General features: G+C 34.7%; 1 protein-coding gene across 2 annotated transcripts in view; it reads right to left on the bottom strand.

Annotated features, from left to right (window-relative positions):
* STAG1 (stromal antigen 1) overlaps positions 1 to 26,588 on the bottom strand; it is a 422,258-nt gene that overhangs the window by 358,347 nt on the left and 37,323 nt on the right. The window contains exon 2 of one of the 2 annotated variants that reach the window (XM_029940222.1): positions 11,508 to 11,624. The exons of the other annotated variant lie outside the window; for it this stretch is intronic. The gene's annotated coding sequence lies outside the window, so the exon portion shown is untranslated. The remainder of the gene's footprint in view (positions 1 to 11,507; positions 11,625 to 26,588) is intronic. 2 annotated transcript variants of the gene reach the window in all.

Here is a 26,588-nt window from a genome sequence, read left to right as displayed (position 1 = left end):
CAGAGATAATGGCCGCTCAGTCACCATCCCAAGGTGACTTCCAAGGTGACTCTTACAGTGTGTGTGTGTGTATGTATATATATACATACACACACACACACACACACACACACACACACACACACACACAATGGAGTATTACATGGCAATGAGAAAGAATGAAATATGGTCATTTGTAGGAAAGTGGATGGACCTCGAGGGTGTCAATCTAAGTGAAATAAGTCAGGCAGAGAAGGACAAATACCATATGTTTGCACTCATAGGTCTAACAGGAGAACAGGAGAAACCTAATGGAGAACCAGGGGGAGGGGAAGAGGGAAAGAGAGTTGGAGAGAGAGAGGGATGCAAAACTTGAGAGACTACTGAATACTGAAAACAAACTGAGGGCTGAAGGGGGAGCGGGGGAAAGAGTGGAGGTGGTGGAGGAAGGCACTTGTGGGGAAGAGCACTGGGTGTTGTATGGAAACTAATTTGACAATAAACTACTTAAAAAAAAAATGCATGTCTTAGAGTAAATAACGAGGCCTACCACATGCCACAGTCTAGAGACAAACCCAAGAATGAAAAAACCTGCGGCAGAGAAACTCACTCCAGTTACCCTAAATTGGCCAGCTTAATCTTTCTTTCATGAGTATGCATAGACAACCAAGAATTAGCAAATCAGAGGAAAAACAAAAGATGCAAAACCTATAAAAATAACCAGAGAGAGTAAACCCAATAGGTAAAGCCACAAAATACAAAGGTTTATTCCTAGGCCTTGAAATCTAGTGATGTTTCCCTAGCTAGCTTTTGAAATTACTAGAGACTTGACTCCTATATTCTATTTTTTCCCTTTTTGAACTAAACTGTCTATAACTGCCATCCTAAAGCTGTCCCACCATTGTATTTTTGGAGGAAATTATTTGTTTCTTTAGTTTCACAGGTAGGTCCACAGATAGAAAGTTTCCTTCATATCTGATTTAAATGCAACACTTGGGTCTTAGAAGCTGATGAGATTTAGATGAGATTTTAAACTCTGAATTGATACTGTAATAGGATGAGACCTTTGGGGATGAAGTAAATGTATTTTTTATGAAATGGATATGGACCACAGAGGCCTAAGGGAGCATCATGGTAGGCAACATTCTGACCCAACCATGATCTTCACGCACTGCTGTAACTCCTGTGTATGTCTTGCCATACGGCAAAAGAGTTAGGAACTTAAAACTAGGGAGATCATCATAGACAACACAAATAAGCCTAAATGTAATCACATGAGCCCTTTTTTAAAAATAAAAGAAGATGGCAGAAGATCAAAGATCATCAGAAGCAGCAGGAGAAATTTGAAGCTCAAGAGGAACTCAACCCTGCATTTCTGGTTCTCAACTGAGGAGACCATAAACCAAGGAATGTGAGTAGACTCTAGAAGCAGAGATTGGCTCCCCTCCTCAGGTCAACAGTCAAAAAACGAAATGGAAGCTCAGCCCCACAACTTCTTAGAAATCAATTCTGTCAACAATCTGAATGATCAAAAAGGAACCAGCCCTACCAAAAGCTTTGACCCTTAAAAGACTTTACAGACACTCAACTTAACCCACTAAAATTCTGAAATATGAATACCAGAAGTTGCTACATTGTTGTAATTTGTTACAATGGCAATAGAAAACTAATACAAGAACCATTATGCCAATTTTGCAATTCAGAGAGCTTAATTAATTTGTTCAAGATCACATAACCAGTAACCATCGAAGCTAGGAACCAACCCCAAGTGGTATGGCTTATGTTCTTAACCATTAAAGAAGACAACATTAACAAAAGGAACAGACATAGTTGAGCATCTAAAGTATAATTTGAAGATTTTCCTTGGCAGAGCTAAGATACATGAAATTATGTTCAACCAAAGCAGCTGGTTCAGGACTAAATTATATTTAACTAATTATAATATGGTAAATGCTATTATTGATCTTCAATTTTTAAAATCAATTTACAGTCAAAGCAAAGTCCAAATTATAGATATACAGTTAAGTGTAAGCAAAGCCTTGACAAGATACAAACAGTAACATCACTAGTTAAATATTAAAAGATGGGGGAGGAAAGTAAAAGAAATGTTAAATATACTAATTCCCTTATACTTCATAAGAGTTAAGATAATAGAGACTATCTAAATCTGATAAATTAGGGAATCATGATATGAAGGAGAATATGACACATGAGGGTTACAGGGGGAAGCAGCTGGGTGGCTCAGTGAGTTAAGCATCAGACTTTGGTTCAGGTCATGATCTCATGGATCCCGAGTTTTAACCCATCGGACACTGTGCTGACAGTATGGAGAATGATTGGGTTTCCTTCCCTCTTCCCCTCTCTCTATCCCTCCCCCATGTACACGCATGTACACACTGCACACACTCTCTCCAAATAAATAAATAAACTTAAAAAATATTTAGTAGAAATTTTTAACTATGCATCCTATAGGATGGCATGCAGTTCTTTAGAGGTACCTCCAAGACAGAGTGTTTGGGCTAGTGAAGAAAGCCAAACACTGAAGCTTTGAATTTCCATCCTACCTTCAACCAGAGCAACTCAACATTTATATTTTATTTTCTGTTTGAACTAAGGGGGCCGATGCTAAAATGAATCCAAAAATCACTTTTCACAAAAATTAACTGTTAAATGAAGAAAGTAAGAAACATATTTAGAATTAACTTTTGTGTTAGTGTATAATAAGCCTGATCTTGCAACACACACGTAAAGATTGGAAGGATAAATATTAATTTGTCTTACGAATAGCTGGTAAGAATATAACTTTTTTCTTTTTTCTTACTTATATTTTCTATACTGTTTACAATTCATATTATGAGCTTTTGGTAATTAGGAAAAATAAATTCCTTCAAAAATTTATATTAATAAAAAAGTCCTGACCGGATTCTTCTCAAAACTTCAGAGCTATATTACTATATAAAATTATTTAGTTTCTTTTTAATGAGTAACAAAAAACCATTTAAATTCTAACATCCACTTCAAAGAACACTCTCTCTGTTAAGATACAATGTATGCCTTTAATTATTCCAGAAAATTTCTATACATTTGACTAATGAAATCATGGCACTTAGCTCAAAAATAACTAAAACATATCATATAATTTTCAGGAAATTTTCAATGATCTCTATAAATGTCAGCAATAATTTACAGTGAAGTTATTCAGTAATCACTTCAATTTTGTAGAATCATTCAAAATATCCAGCAACGTCTGTGTCTAAAAAGCACATAATTACATATTATCTCTTGGTTTTCCGAACCCTGTAGCCAAGAAAACCCCTACTACTACCATTTAATAAATGTAGAATTTGATGTATGAGGCCAAGGTCAGCAAGCAAATAAGTGGCAAAGCCAGGGAAAAACACTGATTCATAATTAAGTGATTTTTAGACTGCACTGCATGCAATATTCACACATTCTACCAAGATCTTACTTTACCAGAACAAATGTATATTCAATTTAAAGAACTTTAAAAAATCTCAGTTTTTTTAATCAACCTGTATTTTCAAGAAAAATCATGTATCCTAATACACGTGGCCATAAATGTTAGTTGACCCATGAGGGGTTTCAAAAATGAATAGATTTTCCTCTTCCTGGTGGATTTTGTGTGTTTTTGTTTTACATCTATAAGGACTATGCCCGAATCACACAAAAACAATCTCTTAATTTTTTAATGAGATTTTTAATCTTTAAAATAAATTGCAAAACAATATACATATATGTATCATATACTTCATATCTTTTCTCGATGCTTTATAAACCTATGACAGGCACTAGTACTCTATTTGTTTCTAAATACAACCTACTATCTTCATAAATGCAGAGATATAAAATAAAAACTGAAAGTTAATATCTGAACCCAATATATCTCAAGGTAACTCCTTTGAAAGCATTAAAAAAAATGTAATGATAAAATAGAAAGTCTCAGAAAAACGAAGTGCTCTTAAGAAGGATTTTAATGAATTAAAAAGTAATATACTGAAATGATGAGCAGATATAAACGAACATATATAAATAAACTCACTGATTTAAGAACATAGGGAATAAAGGAATAAATTAATATTCTCACTTAAGTCACTTACAAGGTACTAATAAGTTGAAAGGATATTGGAAGGATATCAGCTTCATGCTGAAACATGAGCTGACACACATAACCCACTCACCAATAAAACACTTGTCTAGAGTTTCGCTCAAATAAGTATTCAGAAACACTTCTCTACTTTTTTGTTGTTGTTAAACTGCTTACCAAAGCAAGGACTTCCTTGACCTGTAGCTGGTATTGTAAACAACAAATATGAGCCCAACTAGAATAAGAGAAATGTCATGAGAATTCCGAAGAGCTCACAAAAGTAAAACCTACAAACTGAAAATTACTGCTCCTGCTACAATGCATTAGTTAAGGTGGAAACAGCATTTTGTATATTTTTAAAATACATTATTAGTTTTCATTAGTTTTTCTTTCTTCTTATTTATTTATTTATTTATTTATTTATTTTTTTTTGAGAAAGTGCACAAGCAGGGGAGCTGGGCAGAGGAAGGAAGGAAGGAAGGGAGGGAGGGAGGGAGGGAGGGAGGGAAGAGAGAACAGAGAGAAGAGAGGCAGAGGGAGAGAAAGAATATCTTAAGCAGGCCTTATGGTCAGCATGGAGCCCTATGCGGGGCTCAACCCCATAATTCTGGGATGATGATCTAAACCAAAGAGAGTCAGAGCCTCAACAGACTGAGATACCCTGGTGCTCCAGAAATAGCATTTTAAACGGATGTGTCGTGCACACAGAGATACGCGTGTTTTCACATGCTAAAAAGTCTTAATTTGGGGAATGGAGGTTAAAAGGTAAATAAGGATACATAGTATAAAGTAAGACTTTTAAAACCCATTCCCCAGAGATAACTAGACTCACTGTGACCAATTTGTATCTTTCCAAATGTATTATATACCTTAAACAGGTATATATGTATATACTGAATTTTTTTTAAACAATGCAATTCAGAGAAAGAAAAAGACTATAAAATAATCTTGCTATTTTGTATTTTTGACACCCACACATGTCCACTGAAAGTTTACAATGAAATACAGAAATTAACAAAGTGTTGTCATCATGATGTAAAAATAAAAAACTAGAGAACCTCGAAAAAGGTAAGCATTTAGCAAATGTAGTAACCCCTGCACTTCAACCCCACCATACACACATGCAAATGCACATGAGTGTGTGCATACAGGCACCCACAAATTAGTCACGAGAAGATATAAAGCAATTAGTATAAAAAGTAAACTTCAAATTTTGAAATACAAGTGTATGGTTAAACAAAGGCCACAATAAAGAGGTGACCTAAACTCGTAATTCAGATACTAACAAAGACATTAGACTAAACAGAGCATACCAACACTGAGTATTCAAGCTCATTAGCCCAGAAGAAGGAACAGGGAAGAACACCTGATTCCCAAAACCAAAGTGTGACATCAGCTACTCCTATAGTAGCTTCACCACTATCATTACACTTTCAGCATTATCCTAATAGATGGTATATCACGATGAAGAGATGGCTATTTTCTGCCAAATTGTAAAGTGAAATAAGGAAGATAACAAAATTGAGGGCAACCTTACAGACAGAGGGTAAACTAGTTTACAAATTTTCAGAAACAGCAAAACTATTTGTAGACCAATTAAAGGTGTATAACTGGGTTGTCAGAAATGGGGGGAGGAGGATCTCAAGAATATCAAAAGGTTAGACAATAAAGAGATAAATGCAACAATCAATGCAATAAATACATTGCATTTATATTGTTTATTATTATAAATAACTGCAATAAATGCAAAAAGAGAGGCTCCTGGGTGGCTCTGTCATTTGAGCAGCCAACTTCACCTCAAGTCATGATCTCAGTTTGTGAGTTCAAGCCCTACTATCAGGCTCACTGCTCTCAGCAAGGAGCCCACTTCGAATCCTCTGTGTCTGTCTGTCTGTCTCTCTCTCTCTGCCCCTGCCCTGCTCATGCTCTCTCTCTCTCAAAAATAAAAAATAAAACATTAAAAAATAAATGCAAAAAGATAAAATGCAATAAAGCTAGTACTAGCTTTCAACCATACTAAATGACTGCTTGTTGGAGATTCTTAGATACAACCAGCTTTTACCTTAAAATCTCTTTATCCTGTGATAAAGCTGAGTATGCAGTAAGCCCAAGATGAATACATATTTCCTTTCTTATTTTATTTTGGGGAGGAAAGAGGGGTAGTAATTATAGTAAAAGTAGGATACTTAGGTGGTAATCTAAAAAAAAAAAAAAACCTGAAGATTATATCAAGATGAATTTTAGGTCATCAGAAATGACTGCTTGATGTTTTTTAAAAAAAAACTGCATAGGGTACCTGGGTTGAGTGTCCCACTCTTGATTTCGGCTCAAGTCATGATCCCAGGTCGTGTGATAGAGCCTCACGTAAGGCTCTGCACTGAGCATAGAGCCCGCTTTCTCTCTCCTCCCCTCTCTCCCACTCATGTACACATTCTCACTCTCTCTCTAAAGAAAAAAAAAGTAATATAATTGGACCCAACAGCCCTGTAGTATATAGTACGTATATGCTATAATGTCACTACCTTAATATTTCAACCTTTTATCATAACCAATATCTAAGAAGAGAGAAAAGTTTTCATTTCAAAGCCTATCCACTGAATGACACAGCTTCTGCTCTCCAATTTTCTAGTCTCCATGCATAAAAAAGAAACCCACTGGCTAAATTTCAAGCAATGTTAAAATCAAAAGTAATAACTATAATTGATTACACAAAATGTAAAAAACATAAATCCACAAAGGTACTCAAAAAAGACAAAGAGAAACTGAATTACTACATTAACAATGTACATAAGAAAAACTCCTTATTCTGAATAAATTATTAAAGGTAAAGAAATAACATTTTCCCCTGTATTTTTGGACAGAGCTATCATTTATCCCTGGTTGTAGAGGGAAAATTATTTTTAATTTTAAAATACCAGCAAATAAATATAGATGAAATAGAAGAAAATTACCATTTTACATTCCCTGTTGAAATAAATGATTCAAGTAAGGATCATCCATAGATTCTAACACCATTATACGAAAGATATTGTCAGTAATGATATCACTTTACAAATTGCAAAGGGAAAGATCTGGCAAATCTTACCATCATATTAAGTAAATGATCATATTCATCATCACAGTGGGAAAATACTGACTTTATATTCCCCTGAAGTGATGCAATATAAAGTACACAACATCATCCATAAATTATCTCTGAGGGGGGGGGGCGGGGGCTTGACCATAAATTAATCAAGGGTTTAGGCTGAATTTTCCATTCACAAGAAATACAGAGATACAGTAACAAGTTTAAAGAACCCCTCCAAAACATTTTGAGAAAAAAATTAAAAACAAGTTAGGACATTTAAAAAATCAGCAGCATTGTCTATTAAAACATCAGTATTTTAGAGGGAGTGAAGTTATTATACATTAAAAGAAAACAAAAACACAACCAAGGGCCTTGACACAGTCCATTATCCACACACACAAAGGAAGAAGGGCACTATGAAAGACTTCTGGAGTCAACTGGGTAAGTGTGAACACAGAGTAAATATCACATTAAAAAATTATTGTGATTTTCCTTAGAGTGATAATGGTAATGCACTCATACAGAGAGATCTTAGGTAATGTAGACTGGTGTTATTTGGAGAAATGACAACTGATATCCACACAGACTTGTACACAAGTGTTCAAAAAGAGATTTATTCATAATTTCCCAAAACCGGTAACAACCTAAATGTCCAACAAAAGGTAAGTGAATAAACACAATGGAATGCTACGCATCAATAAAAAAAAAGAATGAACTATTGATAAATCCAACAATATGCATGATTCTTAAAAGACACAGCCTCACTGAATCAAGCCAAAAGCAAAACAGTATGTACATGATATGATTCTATCTATATGAAATTCTATTTAAACTTGGAGCCTGTTTCAGATTCAGTGTCTCCCTTTCTCTCTCTGCCCTTCCTCCACTCACACTCTGTCACTTTCTCAAAAAATAAACAAACATTTAAAGAAAATAATAATTCGTGGGGCACCTGGGTGGCTCAGTCAGTTAAGCGTCCGGCTTCAGCTCAGGTCATGATCTCACGGTTTATGGGTTCAAGCCCCACATCGGGCTCTGTGCTAACAGCTAGCTCAGAGCCTGGAGCCTGCTTCAGATTCTGTATCTCCCTCTCTCTCCGACCCTCCCCTGTTCCCACTATCTCTGTCTCTCAAAAATAAAAAAAAATGTTAACACTTAAAAATTTTTTAATTAAAAATAATAATAATAATAATAATAATTCTGTCCCATACAGTGAAAGAATGTAAACCTGTGGCTGCTTAAGGTAAGAGTAGTAATGGGGTAAAGGACTGGGGAGGAGCATAAGAAAACTCTCTGGAGTGCTAGAAATGTTTCTCATTTTACCTAATGGTGGTGGTTACAAACATGTATACCATCTGTCAGAATTAAAACTATACCTGTACACCTGAAACTAATGTTAACACTGTTATACTCAAAAACAAACCAAGAAAAAAAAAACCCCAAAAATCACACATTGTATAGACACTATTTCCACAGTAAAGTTGACTGTAAAAAGTTACCAAGAAAAGAATCCAGGGGTCACGTGGGTGGCTCAGTTGGTTAAGTGTCCAACTTCAGCTCAGGTCACAATCTCATGATCCTTGAGTTCAAGCCCCAAAATGGGCTCTGGGCTGACAGCTCAGAGCCCGGAGTCTGCTTCAGATTCTGTGTCTCCCTCTCTCTCTGCCCCTCATACCACTGTGCTCTCTCAAAATGAATAAACATTTTTAAAAATTTAAAAAAAAAGAGGACAATAATATTTTAAAAATTTATCTTGATAGAGGTGACATGTTTCCACAGGCATACACTTATGTCAAAACCTAATAAACTGTACAATGTAAATATGTACGCTTTATTGTATGTCAATTCTAATTCAAAAAAGCTGTTTAAAAAAAAGCTAAATGGAGTCTTGAATAATTAGTTCCTTCTTTCCCTTTCAAATGGACTTTGAAAAAAAAACTCTGAGTGAACTGGGAAAACTTCTTAATATAACTGAGATTTGAAACCAACAACAAATGTCCTCTTCAACTATGAAACATTAAATAACATTAGTCAAAACAAGGATCTAAAGAGGAAAGCTTAGGTTCAGGAAGTTTCAGACCTAAACCTCATTCCCCACCATCTTTTCCCCAAACAACTTCCAACCACAAGTGGCCATTTAACATGGTCCAGCCACAGAGACATCATGACTGCTTTGGAGTTCCTGGTACAGTCATTGTTGCTTCCTTTCCTCTATAATCCAGTCCCTGAGGCCATACACAGCCATATGCAAACATAAGAGGCCAAGAATTAATCATGGAAACACCCGTTCTAATATCATTGTATGAGTGAATCAACAGTAACAATTATGTGAGAAAGATAAAACCCTATTTTATCAAGCCAGTGGAGTCTGGTTTTCTGTTATCTAATACTAGATGCAACCCTAACATACAATTACAGGTAGTCACTTCTTCTTTCTAAAAATTGAGACATAATTCACATGCCATAAAGTTCTTTTAAAGTATACAATTCAATAGTTTTTAGTTTATTCACACGGTTGTATAATCATCACCACTAATTCCAGAATATTTTCATCATACCAAATCACTAATCTACTTACCTACTTTGAATCACTAATTTACTTTCCATTTCTCTGCATTTACTCACCCTCAACATCTCATATAAATAGAATATATACTACATGAACTTCTGGGTTTGGCTTCTTTCACTTGTCATAAAGGTTGCAAGGTTCATCCATGTTACAGCAAGAATCAGAATTCATTCCTTTTTATGAGTAAATTATGTCATCATCTGAATATACAACATCTTGTTTATCCACTCACTAGTTGAAGGTTGGAGAAAAGAGCAATACACAAAATCAATAGCTTTTATATTGGAGAAATAACAATCATAAAAATTGAAGTGAGATTAAAATATTCTCAGTACCACAGCAACAAGACTTATATAATGCTTTTAAATAATTAAATAATTTGGCACTAATATCATGAGATTATTTGATATTTGATATTATATTATCATTAATATAAGAATGAAACATTCTTTTCTTATTTTTTTAATTTTTTCTTTACAATTTTTATTTATTTTAGAGAGAGAGACAGCATGAACAGGAGAGGGTCAGAGAGAGAGGGAGACACAAATCTGAAGACAGACTCCAGGCTCTGAGCCCACTGTCAGCACAGAGCCCGACACAGGGCTCGAACCCATGAACTGTGAGATCATGACCTGAGCCGAAATCGACACTTAACCAACTGAGCCACCCAGGCACCCAAGAATAAACATTCTTATTTAAAGGTATCAACACTGTATCTGGAAAGCACTATCACAGAAATGTCAGATATCCCCTTTATTTGTAAATTTCAAGTAATTCAAATTAGAATCCAAAAAAGGGTTTTATTTTGTTATATTTATAAGAAAGAAATCATCACATTTATATATAAGAACTAATGCTGCAGACCAGCCAAAGATCAAAAAGAAGTTAAACCTGCTTTAAGTATCAAACCAGATCATAAAAGAAAACAACTCAATACAGCACTGAAATACAAGCCAACAATTATCAATAAGGGCAATCACTCTTCAGTAGAAAATGAATGACCTACTTAATTTTTTTTAAATGTTAGTAAGCTTCTAGGGAAAAAATGGAGTGCCCTAATGTTTTAAGACTTACAAAAATAAACTCAAGATGAATGTGAATTGTGAAAAAAAGACAATAAAATCTGTTGAAAAAGAGTCACGGCAACATCAAATTCAAATTCAAAACTAAAAAGTGTAAGGGATTATATAAAAATTAAAAGTTTTGTGACTGGGGAAAAATAAGAGCATTTTCAACACAGGTAACAGAGTATTAATGTTTTAACATACAGTGAGCTACTATAATTTTTAAAAACAAGCAAAGAATTTGGGCAAAGGATATGAAAAGAATGATTCACAAAAGAGCATAAGCAAATGTTCACAAACACAAGAAAAGATGCTCAAAATCATTATACTCAAAATCATTATTAAAAGTATAACATCACATCTATTAGACCTATATAACATTACACCTAAATCTATAGCCCAGTTTCTGGCAGAGACATAGAAAAAAAGTATTCTCACACATTTCTACTAGCAAATATTTGTGGAAAGCTATTTGGTAAAACCTGCCCTCAACCCAGCAGTTGTACTTCTGCAAATCTATCCCACAGAAATAGAAGCATCCAGAAGTAAGGACATATATTCAAAGAGGCAACCTTGTTTAAAATACCAAAAAGATGGAAGTGTGGGAATGGGTAAATAAATTTTACACAACACTATACCTTAGAGATGGGGGATTTCTCTGAGACATTAGTGAAATCTGAAAGTTGCAGACAAGCATGTATAATGATCCATTTATTTACTTACTTATTTAAGAGTGCAAGCCAGTGAAAGCCGCAGAGGGGAGAATCTCAAGTAGGCTCCACACTCAACGCAGAGTCTGAAACAGGTCTCCATCCTACGACCCTGGGATCATGATCTGAGCTGAAATCAAGAGTTGAATGCTCAACCAACTGAGCAACTCAAGAACTCCATAATCCCATTTTTTAAAATTCATCATGACAACAAGCCTATATATGTAATTGGGAATATAAAATCTGCCTAAGATTATATGAACAGAAATAAACATATGGGGCAATACAGAATACTATGCTATTTATGCAGATTTAGTCTGAGGTCAGGATAGATTTGACACAGTGGGAAGCAAAAGTTTAGGACCAAGCCAAAAAGAATAGCACAGGGGATAAATTTCTATTTCTGTCTTTATGTAAAATTATAAACTAATATTTTTTCATCTTAAGCAGAAACATCAAGATATAAATTTTGCCAAATATAAAGGTGAAATACATATAATTTTTTAAAAAAACACTAAACACTGGTTGTTGCAATACCCACACAAAAAATTTAGTGTTAAGAATAAATATATATGAAAAATGAAGTATAAACCAATTATACTGAGGAAAATAAGTCATTTAAAATTGTGATATATTAGACTAAAATTATATTAATCTCAGAATTATAATTCAGAATGTTATAAATGACCACTTACCTATGTCCTAGTTGCAGAATATACATTGGTCATACTAGAACTGAAAATTGTATCAAACTCACCAATATTTCATTATATGGTTTAAGTGAGTATATGTGACATTAATCCCTGCTGTTCATACGTGAAATTAATCCATTTGATTATATTATAGGTTTGCCTATAATGCATAATCCAAATAAGGCAGTATATAAGCATGAGATCATTAAGCAATACTAGGCAATACAAACTCCTCTTTTAAAAAATGAACACAGCCCCTGGCATTTACTAAGACTGGAGTATATAAACAAAAATAACTTTGTAATGTTTCAAGACTCAATTAAACACTAGCTAAATTAAACTCAAAAGCATATTAAAAGGACTGTATACCATAACAAAATGAGATTTATTCTCTGGAAAGCAAATATGATTAAACACATGAAAATCAATGTACCACACTAACAGAATATAATCTCTACACCCAACACGGCTCAAACTCACAATCCTGAGATCAAGAGTCACATGCTCTACTAAGCCAGCCAGATGTCCCTCCCACACTAACAAAATGAAAAGAAAATGTTACATGACTGTATCAACTGATGTAGTTAAAGTATTTTTAAAAATTCAACACCAGCGGTACCTAAGTGGCTTGGTCTCTTGAGTGTCTGGCTTTGACTCACTCAGATCATGATCTCATAGCTGGTGGCATCAACCCCTCTATCAGGCTCTGTGCAGACAGCTCAGAACCTGGAGCTTACTTCATAATCTGTATCTCCTTCTCTCTCTGCCCCTCCCCTACTCGCGCTTTCTCTCTCACTCTCTCTCAAAAACAAGTAACAATAAAACGATTTTTTAAATAAAATAAAAAATTCAACACCATGGGACAACTAGGTGGCTCAGACACTTAAGCATTCAACTCTTGATTTCAGCTCAGGTCATGATCTCAAAGTTTGGGAATTTGAGCCCCGCATCAAGCTCTGCACGAGTGTAGAGCCTGCTTGGGATTCATTCTCTCTCCCTCTCTCTCTCTCTCTCTCTGTTAAAAAATCAACACCCTTTCACTATTTAAAACACTCAACAAATGAAAAGTAGAAGGTAATAAATTATTAAAATAAAGATCATGTATGAAAAACCCATAGCTAACATCACACGCTCAATAGTGAAAAGCTGAAAGTTTTTCTCTAAAATCTGTTAGGGGTTATGGATGCCTACTTCCACCACTTCTATTCAAAACAGTACTAGAAGTAGTGGAAGCCACAGCAATTAGGCAAGAAAAAGAAATAAATGGCATCCAAATTGGAAAAGGCTTAAAACTGTCTTTGTAGATGATATATTATATGTAAGAAATCCTAAAGATTCCATACAAAAAATTTTTAGCATTAATAAAAACAATTAGTAAAGATGATACAAAACAGAAATATCACCTGTTTCCATACACCATATGTGAATAATTTGAAAATAAACTAGGAAAACAATTTAATTTATAATATCAAGAGAACAAAATACTTAAGAATATAATGTAATGAAGGAGCCAAATGTTTTATACACTGAAAACTACAAAATACTGCTGGAAGAAATTAAAGAAGGCATAAATTATCCAGCAATTCCACTTCTGAGTACACACCCAAAGAACTGAAAGCAGGGTAATGAAGAAGTATCTGTACACCCACATTCAGAGGGGCATTATTCACAATAGCAGAATGTGGAAGCAAACCAAATGGGTGGATGAATGGATAAAAATCCTGGTGTGGTGTGTGTGTGTGTGTGTGTGTGTGTGTGTGTGTGTGTGTGTATGCATATACATATATATTGGAATATTACTCAACCTTAATAGGGAATGAAATACAGATGCTACATCATGGATGAAACTTGAAGACATTATACTAGGTGAAATACACCAATCTCAAAAAGACAAATATTCTATGATTCCCCTTATATCAAGTACCTAGACTAGTCAAATTCATAGAAACAGAAAGGATGATGGCTGCCAAGGGCTATGGGGAGGAGAAGACTGGGAGTCGTTTAATGGGTTCTTTAATGGGAGTTTCCATTTTTCAACATGAAAAGAATTCTAAGATTGGTTGTACAACAATGTGAAAATACTAAACACTACTGAAACACACACTTAAAAATTAAAATGATAAATTTTTGTTACATGTATGTTAACACAATTTAAAAAAGAAAACCTACAGCTAAACTCATAATGGTGAGAAACCAGAAGGATGTACTTTCTCATCACTCTTTTTTAACACTGTACTAGAAGTCCCAGCTAATGCAGTAAGAAAAACAAGGAATTAAAGATATACAGAATGGAAAAACAAATGCTTTTATCAGCAGATGTAATGGATCTATGTAGAAAATTGAAAAAATAGAAAGACTCCTATACAAATAAGCTATTATAGCAATGTTGCAGATTACAGGGTTAATATTCGAAAGCCAAACACTTTCCCACATGCCAGCAATGAATAAGTGGAATGTGAAATCAAAAACACAATACCATTTATACTAGTACCAAAACAAAACAACAAAAAGACATACTTAGATATAAATCTTAAAAACTACAGACAAGATCTACAGGAGGAAAACCACAAAGCTCTGAAGAAAGAAATTCCACAACCAAATAAATGAAGAGCTATTCCAGGTACATGGATAGGAAATCTCAATAGTGTCATGATGTCAGTACTTTCCAACTGATCTGGAGATTCAATACAATCCCAATCAAAATCCCAGCAAGTAATTCAGCAAGTATACCAAAAACTGCTTCTAAATCTTGAATGGGGAGGCAAAAGACGCTGAAAAGCCAACACAATATTAAAAAAGAGCAAACTCAGAAGAATGACACTATCCATCTTTAAAATTTAGTATAAACCTACAATAATCAAGGCAGTATGATACTGTAAAAAAAAAAAGTCAACTAGATCATTAAAATAATATACAGAATTTAAAGGCGCCTGGGTGGCTCAGTCGGTTAAGCCTCCGACTTCAGCTCAGGTCAGATCTCACATTCATGGGTTCAAGCCCTGCATCAGATTCTGTGCTGACAGCTAGCTCAGGGCCTGGAGCCTGCTTCTGGTTCTGTGTCTCCTTCTCTCTCTGCCCTTCCCCCTCTCATGCTCTGTCTCTCTCTGTATCAAAAATAAATAAATCATTAAAAAAAAAAAAAACAATATACAGAATTCAGAAACAGACCCACAAATAATGTCAAGCCATTTTTGACAAGGGAGTACAGATGATACAATGGATAAAACATGAATCTTTCCAACAAATGCTATTGGAACAAGTCAATACACACACAGGCGCACAAAGAATCTAGACACAAATTAACTCAAAATAGATCACAGGCCTAAATAAAACTCTCAGAATATAACATAAGAGAAAATGCAGGTGACTTTGGGTTTGGAGATGACATTTTAGATACAACACCAAAGGCACAATTGAGTTAAGAAACAATGATAACTTGGACTTTGTAAATTAAAAACTTCCGCTTTGCATTAAGACATTGTCAAGGGAATAAGCAAAGCCATAGACTAGGAGAAAATATTTGCAAACAATATAACTAACAAAGGACTGGATCTAAAATATACAAAGACTTCCTAAAACTCAACAGTAAGAAAAATGAGCAATCCAATTTAAAAATGTGGAAAAGATCTCATCAGACACCTCATAAAAGATACACAGGTGGCATATAAGCATATGAAAAGACACTCAACATGACATAAAACAAGATACCACTAACACACTTATTAGAAGAGCCAAAATCTGGCTCCTTTCCTTCTCCCACAATATCACACTTCTTTTCCAACCAGGGTCTGGCAGCATAGTTCCCACAAAGAAGGGTAGTAAGGAGAAGAAGGGTCTTTCTGCCATCAATGAGGTAGTAACCAGAAAATACACCATAAACATTTACAAGTGCCTCCATGGAGTAGATTTCAAGAAGCATGCAACCACAGAGCACTCAGAGATTCAGACATTTGCCATGAAAGGGAGGGGAACTCCAGCTGTGTATACTGACACCAGGCTCAACAAAGCTGACTGGACCAAAGGAAAAAGGAATGTTCAACACCATATCCAAGTGCAGTTGTACAGAAAATATAACAAGGAAAAAAAGATTCCCAAATAAGCTCTACATGCTGGGAGCCTTATATAGCTGTCACCAATTTTAAAAAATCTACGGACAGTTAACTGGATGAGAATTAATCACTGATTGTCAAATAAAGATATAAAACTGGAAAAAAAGAGAAAGAAAAGAAAAAATAACCAAAATCTGTAACACTGAAAATATCAAATGCTGACAAGAATGTAGATCAACAAGAACTCTCTTACACTGGCTGGCAGGACAGCCACCTGGAAGGCAATTTGGCAGTTTCTTACACAACTAAACACACTCTTACCATACAATCCAGCAACTGAAAGTTATTCAAATGAATTGAACACTTATGTTCACGCAAAAACCTACACATAGATGTATACAGCACCTTTATTCATAAATGCTAAAACTTTTAAGTAACCAAGATGTCCTTCAGCAGGTGAATAAACTGAGGTGTTATTTAACAACTTTAAAAAATGAGTTATCGGGGCACGTAGGAGGCTCAGTCAGTTAAGTATCCAACTTCAGCTCAGGTCATGATCTCATACTCATGAGTTTGAGCCCCGCATTGGGCTCTGTGCTGACATCTCAGAGCCTAGAGCCTGCGTCCTATTCTGTGTCTCCTCTCTGTCCTTCTTTCCCTCATGCTCTCTTTCTCTCAAAAGTAAATAAACATTACAAACATTTTTCTTTAAAAATGAGTTATGAAGTCATGAAAAGATAGGAGGAAGCTTAAATGAATATTAGTAGGAGAAAAAAAGCCAATCTCTATGATTCCAACTATATGACATCCTGGTAAAGGAAAATCTATAGAGGACATTAAAAAGATAAGTGGTTGTCAGAGATTAAAGGAATGGAAGGGATGAAGAGGTAAAGCACAGATTTTTAGGGCAGTGCAATTATTGTAAATGATACTGTAATGGTGCATTATGCCATTATACTTTTGTCAAAACTCAAAAATAGACTGTATAATAGCAAGAATGAACTAGGATTCATCCTAATGTAAACTGTTGACTTTGCATGAAAATGACATGTCAGCATAGGTTCATTCACTGATTAGAAATAAGCCACTGTTGCTAGTAAGAAGGCTGTATATGTATGAAGGTAGGGGCTCTATGTAAAGTCTGCACTTTCAGCTCTATTTTGCTGTGAACCGAAACTGCTGTGGAAGGAAGGAAGGGAGGAAAGAAAAGAAAAGAAAAATGAAGGGAGAGAGGGAGGATGGTCTGATAAACACAACAACATGAATGAATCTTAAATGCATTACACTTACTAAAATGAAAGAAACTAGAATGAAAAGGTTATACACTAGATGATTCCATTTATATGACATTCTGGAAGAGGGAAAACTATAGAGGTGAGAAAAGAAACCAGAGAGTGCCAGAAACTGAGACTAGAGCAAGAGGTGACCACACAGGGACATGACACAATTATTAGACCGCCTACATTTTGATTCTGTTGGTTGCACAACTGATCCATTTGTCAAAACTCATGAAAGAGTAAATTTTACTGTAGTCTTTACCATAATAAACATGAGAAAGAGAGACAAATGTATCTTCTTTAACATCTATGAGGATACTTTTTGTTAAGTTACTATTTATAATATTTGGGATTTTTTCATTGTAAATGAACTTAAAAGATCTTAGACTTATGAATATAATATACCAATATCCTTCTTGTTTTATAAATTAAAATTTAGAGTTTACTAAGATTAAGAGTTTTAACTTTGAAATCTATTATTTTTCTTATGTTCCTTACAGACTTAGCTTCTTTAATATTACATAGCCTCCAAATTAAACAGGTAGTTTACATCTTCAGAGTATACTTCTCAAAGTGTGGACTCTGGATTAGTATCCACATCACCTGGCAACTTATAAAACTGCAAAATTCCCAGGCCCTACCCCAGACCAAATGAATCACAAACTCTCAGTCTGAAGTCCAATCAGCTCCATTTTAAGAAGTCCTCCAGGGAATTCTAATAGTTTAAAGACTACTACCCACAACTCTAGACCAATTAAATCAAATTATCTCAGGGTGGGATTCAGCTATCAGTATTTTTTACACTCTCCAGATAATTCCACTGTATAATTAAGGTTGATTTTGATTTGATTTAGTCACTAAGCCTTAGACATTAGAGGTCAGATTTTTAACAAGCATTTCCATTGTTTCTAATGTCAGTAACTGAAGGATCGCTGGTTTAAAAAATAATAAGGATTCAATCACAAATACTGACTTCAACCTACTACAACAATGCACTGTACTTTATCACTATAATAAACTTCATCTACATGAACTCTATGAAATTAGATATAATCCAGACATTTTAAAACATGGAGTAGGAGCGCCTGACTTCGGCTCAGGTCCTGATCTCATGGTTCCTGGGTTCAAGCCCTGCATCAGGCTCTGTGCTGACAGCTCAGAGCTTGAAGCCAGCTTTGGATTCTGTGTCTCCTTCTCTCTCTGCACCTCCCCCACCTGTGCTTTGTCTCTGTCTCTCAAAAGTAAATAAATGTTTTAAAAAAATGGAGTTATGCAACTAAGAGAAATAGAAACCGAAGAGCCAAAATTTCCTCAGTCTGGCTGCATTTCCTGAATGTGTACCTTGTTTTAAAAAAGGAGTTACAGCATATATTTAATAAAATTGACTATACTGGAAATGTTTAAATACACACGAGGTACATTAGTGCAAGTCAGTTACTAGCAGTCATATACTCTTTTTTGATAGACATATAACTAGAACATTCCATAATTAGACATTTAGCATTAACATACATCCTGTCTTTTTTAAACATTTGCTGAAGAAACGTAGATGATCATTGAGCCAAACGTGAACTTCTGCTGCCAATAGCTTATATCTTGGCCTCACTCTTTGTAAAACTTAAAAACTAAAATTGGGGTGCCTGGGTGCCTCAGTCAGTTAAGCATCTGACTTTAGCTCACATCATGATCTCACAGTTTGTGGGTTCAAGCCCCATATTGGGCTCTGTGCTGACAGCTCAGAGACTGAAGCCTGCTTTGGATTCTGGGTCTCCCTCTCTCTACTCCTCTCCCCCCCATGCTCTCTCTCTTGCTCTCTTTCTCTCAGAAAATAAACATTAAATGGAGCACGTGAGTGGCTCAGTGGGTTAAACATCCAACTCCGGCTCAGGTCATGATCTTCCAGTTCGTTGGTTAAAGCCCAGCATCCGGCTCTGTGCTGACAGCTCAGAGCCTGGAGCAAGCATTGGATTCTGTGTCTCCCTCTTTATCTGCCCTTTGAAAAACTAAAAAAAAATTTTTATATGAAATCTTAATATTAGAAGACTCTATTTTTAAACATTTTTCTTTTCCATTTCCCTTTGGATTTCCCTTTAGATTTTTAAAAGCAGACTATATATACATACAAAGCATCTTTACACACATATTACTTGATAATTTACATATATATCACTTGAAAATTTACAAATCACTTTCAGATATATTCTCTTAGCCCTATTAACATTCATCACTAATCAATTTAAACAGCAAACTATAATTAAAGGAGCTACATGATTTGCCCAAAAATCAAAATAGAAGCAACAAAGTCAAGACTTAAGACTATACTCTCCTACCTTTCAATGCTATTTTATTAGATTAATTCCTAAAGACCAGTGACTGACCCCACACGTTAAGACCTATTCCTGGAAAAGTAGTTGCAAAGTAATTCTTAAGGTGATCCTTACTTCCTGAAGGTATAATTTCCTCATCTTGAAATTTGCACTTTCTCATATCATTTGACTATATTGGCCTGATGCTCTTGACTTCCTTCAATGTTTTTCAGGGGCCTTCATAACTATGTTCACTATAGTTACTATAGTGGATATAGTTCACTATCCACCAAGACAAGAACTTTAAAAGCTCTTTCATTCACATTCATTCCTAAAAGCTACTGACTTACCCATCATGCACCATTTCCAAAGTTCTGTTTATCCTTTCCTAAGGTTATGAAAATTTGCTATTTTTCACCCTATTTCCTCTGGCTGACATAAAAAAAAGTAAAAAAAATTAAGCATATAAAAATTTTTGTAAATTTGAACAAAGTTCACAAAACTTAAAAGGATTCTAAATTAAATAAATAGAATAGTAACTTCAGACAGAGCATACTAACTCTAGGCCATCTTTCACAGACCTCAGTCTATCACAATAATAGGAGACTTATGAAAAGAAAGGCCATGGGATGAATCAAATCCTCAGTATGGGAAGGGATAGTTTATATAGGAGTTTAAGAAATTCATTACTTAATTTCAAAGTGGATACCAAGTGGCAATTCAATTCAATATGTATATTTTCTGTTAAATCTAGTATTAGACACAAGAGCAATAAGTCTTTCTTTCTCAAATATCTTCATTTAAAAACACCTAAGATGCCCTGAATAAATTTTGTTAATTAAGACCATGATAATTTTTTACTTTCACAAAATACAGATTTTTATTATGAAAGGTCATAATCATGGTTTACTTTCACTGATAAACGAAGCCTTAATTTTCCTGAAGAAAACATGAAGGATAATTTTCCAACACTGTGAGAAAAAGATAAACAATACCTTTCAGGCATTAAATCTACACACACATAAAAGGAGTTTTAAATTTTAAAAAGGGGAGTAGGAGTAAGAAAATTAGAAATCTAGACAGAGTTCAAAAAAGCGGTGTGAGAAGCTTTATCTAGAACTCGATTTTAATAAGAGTTGCAGTTTATGCCAAAAGTGGTTTTCTAATGGTCACAAAGTACCAATTTTCTGTGAGCTAAACCATTTTATCACTTCAAGACTACTTGATATTTTAAAAGTTCGATAAGTCAAACTACATTCACAAGTTCTACTTTTGACTTCAAAGATGACAAAGCCCTTCCTGTTTTGTTTGGCATTTTATGTTAGGGTAGGCTTAGAATGTCATTTGATTAAACTATTAAAGGAAGATTGACTGTCAACTGCAAAGAAAAGAAGGTTATGCATGTGTCTTAAAAATATACTTAAAAGTCTGGGCACTTGGTGGCTCAGTCAGTTAAGCATCCAACTCTTGATTTCAACTCAGGTCATGATCTCACAGTTTGTGAGACTGAGCTGCATGAGCAGAGCTGCTTAGGATTCTCTCTCTCTCTCTCTCTCTCTCTCTCTCTCTCTCTCTCTCTCTCTTCCCCTCCCTCCCTCCCTCCCTCCCCCTGTGCTCATCCCCCACTTACTCTCTCTCTAAATAAACATTTAAAAAATACACCTAAAGTCAATTAAATGACTGATATTTTCTTTTAAACAATAAGCTTCATTTTTAGGAAGCTTTACAAACACTCAAAAGCATGACAAAATATTTAATTTCATTAGCAATTAGAGAAAAGCTAAAGGAAACAGTAATATACTATTTTTTATCCATCAAATAAATTAAAGATGAATAACATTCAGTGCTGGCAACACTAAAACTAAAGATGGGAATATAAATTAAAAGTCTTTTATGAGGGCATATTTGGCAGATCTAGGAATTAGAAATATACTTGAGCAACAAAGATCTAAAACTAAAATTCCTTATTGAAAGATCAGAAATTAGAAATAAGAAACAGACCGAAATTAGAAATAAACCGAATGTCCTCGCTACACAATGTACGGACATGTTATATATAATAGATCCATCCTACCAATATACAATACAATTGTTATAAAAGAACAAAACTTATCCATACACAGTAACATGAAAAAGACTCAAGATAAAAATTGAAAGTTATAGAAAGAAGTATATAGTACAAGCCTATATTAGTTCTGTAGGACTGCCATAACAAATAATCACAAATTTGGTGCCTTAAAACAACAGAAATTACTCTTCACTGTTCAGGAGGCCAGAAGTACAAAATTAAGGAGTAAGCAGAGCCCTGCCACCTACAAAGGCTCCAGAAGAAAATTCTTCCTTGCCTCTTCCAGCTTCTGTTGGTTCCAAGTGTTTCTTTACTTGTGGCCTGCTTGATTTCAATCTCTGCTTCCATCTGCCTATCACCTTCTTCCCACGTCTATTCTCATCACATGGCCTGCTTCCCTGTGTCTTCTCTTCTAAGGATACTTGTCATTAATTAGATTTGGTGCCCACCCTAACCCAAGATGACTTTATTGTGAGATCCTTAAAATTATATTTGCAAAGACTCCTTCTCCAAAAGGCACATTCAGAGATTCCAGTAGTTAGAGCTTGAACATATTCAACCCTACACTGCCTAGTTATATTTCATTTTAATTGTATGTATATATAAGCATACATTCATAAGTAGGTACAAAAAATAGCATGGAAGGATACAGACAAAATCATTAACAGTAGTTACCTCTTTAGAAATAAGTAGATAATAAAGTAAATAAAGCGAATCTCATATATTCTATTTTATATACCTCTGAAAAAATTGTAAACATCTACTTTCCCATTGTCCTGGACAACCGTTTCACCCACATTAAATCTCTCTTCAATCCTACAACAAATGTTCTCCCATGTTTGCTTTGCTCTCTAATACACAGATAAAACTGAAAGCATTATAAAAGCTCCATAAATTAAAAAACCCTGTATCTACACAAGCATCTATACTTAAATCCCCTACCCCTCCTCCAGTTACCTTGGAAGGATGTGTCCCCATAACTTTTCAATCTTTTTCCTACATCAGTTTTTCACTCACTACTCAATTCACCTCAGCATATTGAAAACACATTTTCAATTTCTTTTAAAAACCTTCTCTATAGCCCATTGTTTATACTTGCTACTTCTAACATCTGTCATCTCATTACCTCCTAATCCCACTACTATAAGTCATCTTCCCCATTATGGTACCAAAAAAGCTAGTCAAGATCACCATTAACTCCTTGTTGCTAAACCCAGTGGTCAATATTTAGTCCTCATTTTAACTTGACCTATAAGCAGTACAGTCAAAACTGAAAACATCTGTTGGCTTCCATGTCTTCTAACTGTGCTCCTTTGCTGGTATCAACTTTACTGCTTCTTTCTCTCCTCCTCAACTACTTAAGATTAGAGTACTACCCCAGCATACACACCAAAAAACAAAAACAAAATAACCCACCATGGTGCTTTTCTATATCTATACTCAGTCCCTACAGTTAAGCCCTTCTAGTCCTATAGTTTTCAATATCATCTAAACCCCATCTGGTTCTATAGTTTTCAATAGCATATAAACTGATGATCTTAATTTTATCTCTCTAGCCTAGAAATCTTTCTTCTAACTCTTGGTTTGCATTATGCAACCTCTTACACTGACATCACCACCAGATAATCTGAAAAGCTCTTTCTTCACCAACAGTTTTCTACATCAGATATTTACTCCTTGAGGTCTTTGGTTCTCAGTTGTTTATTCTTACCTCTATAGTAAAATTTGCAGCCTTCCATCACCCAGCAACACTCTCAATTCACTTACCTTGCCGTATGTCTTTCTTTTACAAGAGTATCAATTCTCACTTAATTTACTTACCCTTACCTATTGTTTATACTGTGCCCTCCCCTCCCAGAACTTAACTGTAACTTCCACTAGGGCAGAGATCTTTGCCTTCTTTGTTCATGGGTATGCCTACAATAGAGCCTGTCACCTGGTAAATGTATTTGAATTGATTTTTTTAATTAAAAAGTTTTTAATAAAAAAGGTGATTAGTTGTTCTATCATTTGTTGTTCATTTGCTACTCAAATTTCAGTTCTGTGTACCTGTAAGATTAACCAACCACTTCTATTTTTTTTCCTAAAGATAACTGGATAAAATCCTCCTCCCCAATACATCATTCTGTGCCATTCCTTTCCAAAGCAACAATCCATTTCAGTTTTAAGTAAACATACTTTAAAGCTCTTATCCTTCATCTTTATTTTAAAGCTCTTATGCTCAGACTCCAGCCAAACTACTTTTCTCTATTTGACATATTTTTATATTAAATACTTTTATAAACAAAGTGATTATATCAAGTAACTTAATTTTTTTAATGAATTATACTTGACACACAATGTTACATTACTTCCAGGAATACAATAGAGTGCTTGACAAGTTATACATTATACTATGCTCACTAAAAGTGTAACCACCATCTGTCACCATACAATGCTATCACAATACCATTGACTATATTCCTTATGCTATATCTTTTATCACCATGACTTATTCATTCCATTACTGGAAGCCTGTATCTCCCACTCCTTCACCCATTTTGCCCATCTCCCCACTCCCCTCCCATCTGGCAACTATCAGTTTGTTCTCCACATTAACAGATCTGTTTCAGCTTTTTGTTCGTTTTTTTAACAGAAGATTTTAGTTTGATTTACTCATTTTCTTTTTTGGTAAGTAGGTAAGGAACTGATGCAGATCAAGTCTTCTGGGTAGTTTTTTCCAATATAGAAGTAGCATCTTCCTCTCTACTCTGATACTATACATTTACATATTCTGATTTATCAGAGGGAGACATAAATGGGTATATATATATGGTTTTCAAAAAACCTCCCTAAACTATTTTGACGTAATACAACCTCAATTACTAGAATGACAACCACTCTATGGATTAAAATATACAAAATGGTAACTAGACCTTGTGATCCATAATCTTTCAGTCTCTACATCCAGGCTTCTCTGAATGAAAAATATTTTCAGAGGAACCAGTAAGTTAATAGCAACCAGGTTTGATTAATCCTAAGAAATAATAAAGACCCTATTAACCAATAAGTTAATAGCAAATAGGTCTGATTAATCCTAAGAAATAAGTAGTGATGGCATGTCTAGATATAACCACCTTCAAAATTCTATGCTTGTTATCATGTAACATCCTTCTCCATTCTATCTCTTACCTGCTAATGCCTATAAATTTAGAATATTCAAAACTGCACTGTTGTTGAAAAGGAATAATTTATTCTTCCCTTTCTCTGATATGCTACTATGTTCTTCTACATGCCTATAATATGACATTGTCCTTCCAGGTCCTCTCCTTTATGGCATAGTTCCCAAACTGTTTTTCTTCCTCTGTCTAGAAAGCTTCCACTAGATTTGTTATTTATAAAAAATGATTTCTGGATGCTCATGCTAGTCTCCATTCCTAATCTTGAGCAATTTAAAAGACTTAAGAAAAAGGTTCCCTAGAGTGGGTTTCTAACCTCAGTAACACTTAAACTCAGTTTTCTCATCTGTTAAATGGGCATACAGAACTAAATTCCAGTTCTAGAATACATGAACCAATGACTGTTATTTATAATGGAATTATTAGCAAGAAACTGGAAACAAGGTCTCTCAAGAATAAAAAAAAATATATGTGGGGGCGCCTGGGTGACTCAGTCAGTTAAGCAGCCGACTTCAGCTCAGGTCATGATCTCACAATTCGTGGGTTCTAGCCCTGCGTCAGGCTCAGTGCTGACAGCTCAGAGCCTGGAGCCTGTCTCTGGATTCTGTGTCTCCCTCTCTCTCTGACCCTCCCCTCCTCATACTGTCTCTCAAAAATAAACATTAAAAAAATATTTTTAATAAGTAAATAAAAATAAATGTGCTATCTCAAATATTTTAAGTAGACATAATCCCTATCTTGAGTGACTGTATCTTCAAAAAGGTTAAAGTATATTCTATTTTTAAAATATCCCATCTGTCTGGAAAATATATTAAACTTTTTGTAAAAACAGATTTTTATGTTAACTGTTTGATTCCTGATTAAATCCTAACCCCTAGTTGACACATCACCACCAGTATTCTATCTTCAAATAACTATGTGTGTATACATACAGCTGACCCTTGAACAATGCAGGAGTTAAAGAAAGCACACCCTGAACCCCCTTCACAGTAAGAAATCCACATATACCCTGAACTGTCAAACTGAAACTTTACCGATAACATAAACAGTAGATTAACACATATTTCCTATGATGTATGTATTACATACTATATTCTTACAATAAAGTAAGCTAGAAAAAATAAAATGTTAAGAAAATCATAAGGAAGAAGAAATACATTTACAGTACTATGCTGTATTCATCAATACTCACATTTACCTCATCTGTAAGATGAATCACCTGTCAGTACCTAAATCAATATTGTCTTATATGATACAAAACACTGTAGATGTTATACATATTAACACTGTACTTCAAAATTGAAAAGATAATATAAAAAAAATTTGTATTTACTTACAAATATAACAATTCATCATTGAAAACAAAGAAATAACAATGTGATTTTTTTCATAGTAGCCTAGTATAATCAGTGCAACTGCTTCATGGTAGCCTAGCCTATACACTAAAGAATGAATTAAACTTTTATGACATACAATATTAGACATGTTCATAACACAGCATTAGAAACATTGTGACTTTTGGAGGGACACCTGGGTGGCTCAGT

The sequence above is a fragment of the Suricata suricatta genome, chromosome 5, assembly GCF_006229205.1.
Source record: "Suricata suricatta isolate VVHF042 chromosome 5, meerkat_22Aug2017_6uvM2_HiC, whole genome shotgun sequence".
Taxonomy (NCBI): domain Eukaryota; kingdom Metazoa; phylum Chordata; class Mammalia; order Carnivora; family Herpestidae; genus Suricata; species Suricata suricatta.
This window is presented reverse-complemented; position numbering and strand designations above follow the sequence as displayed.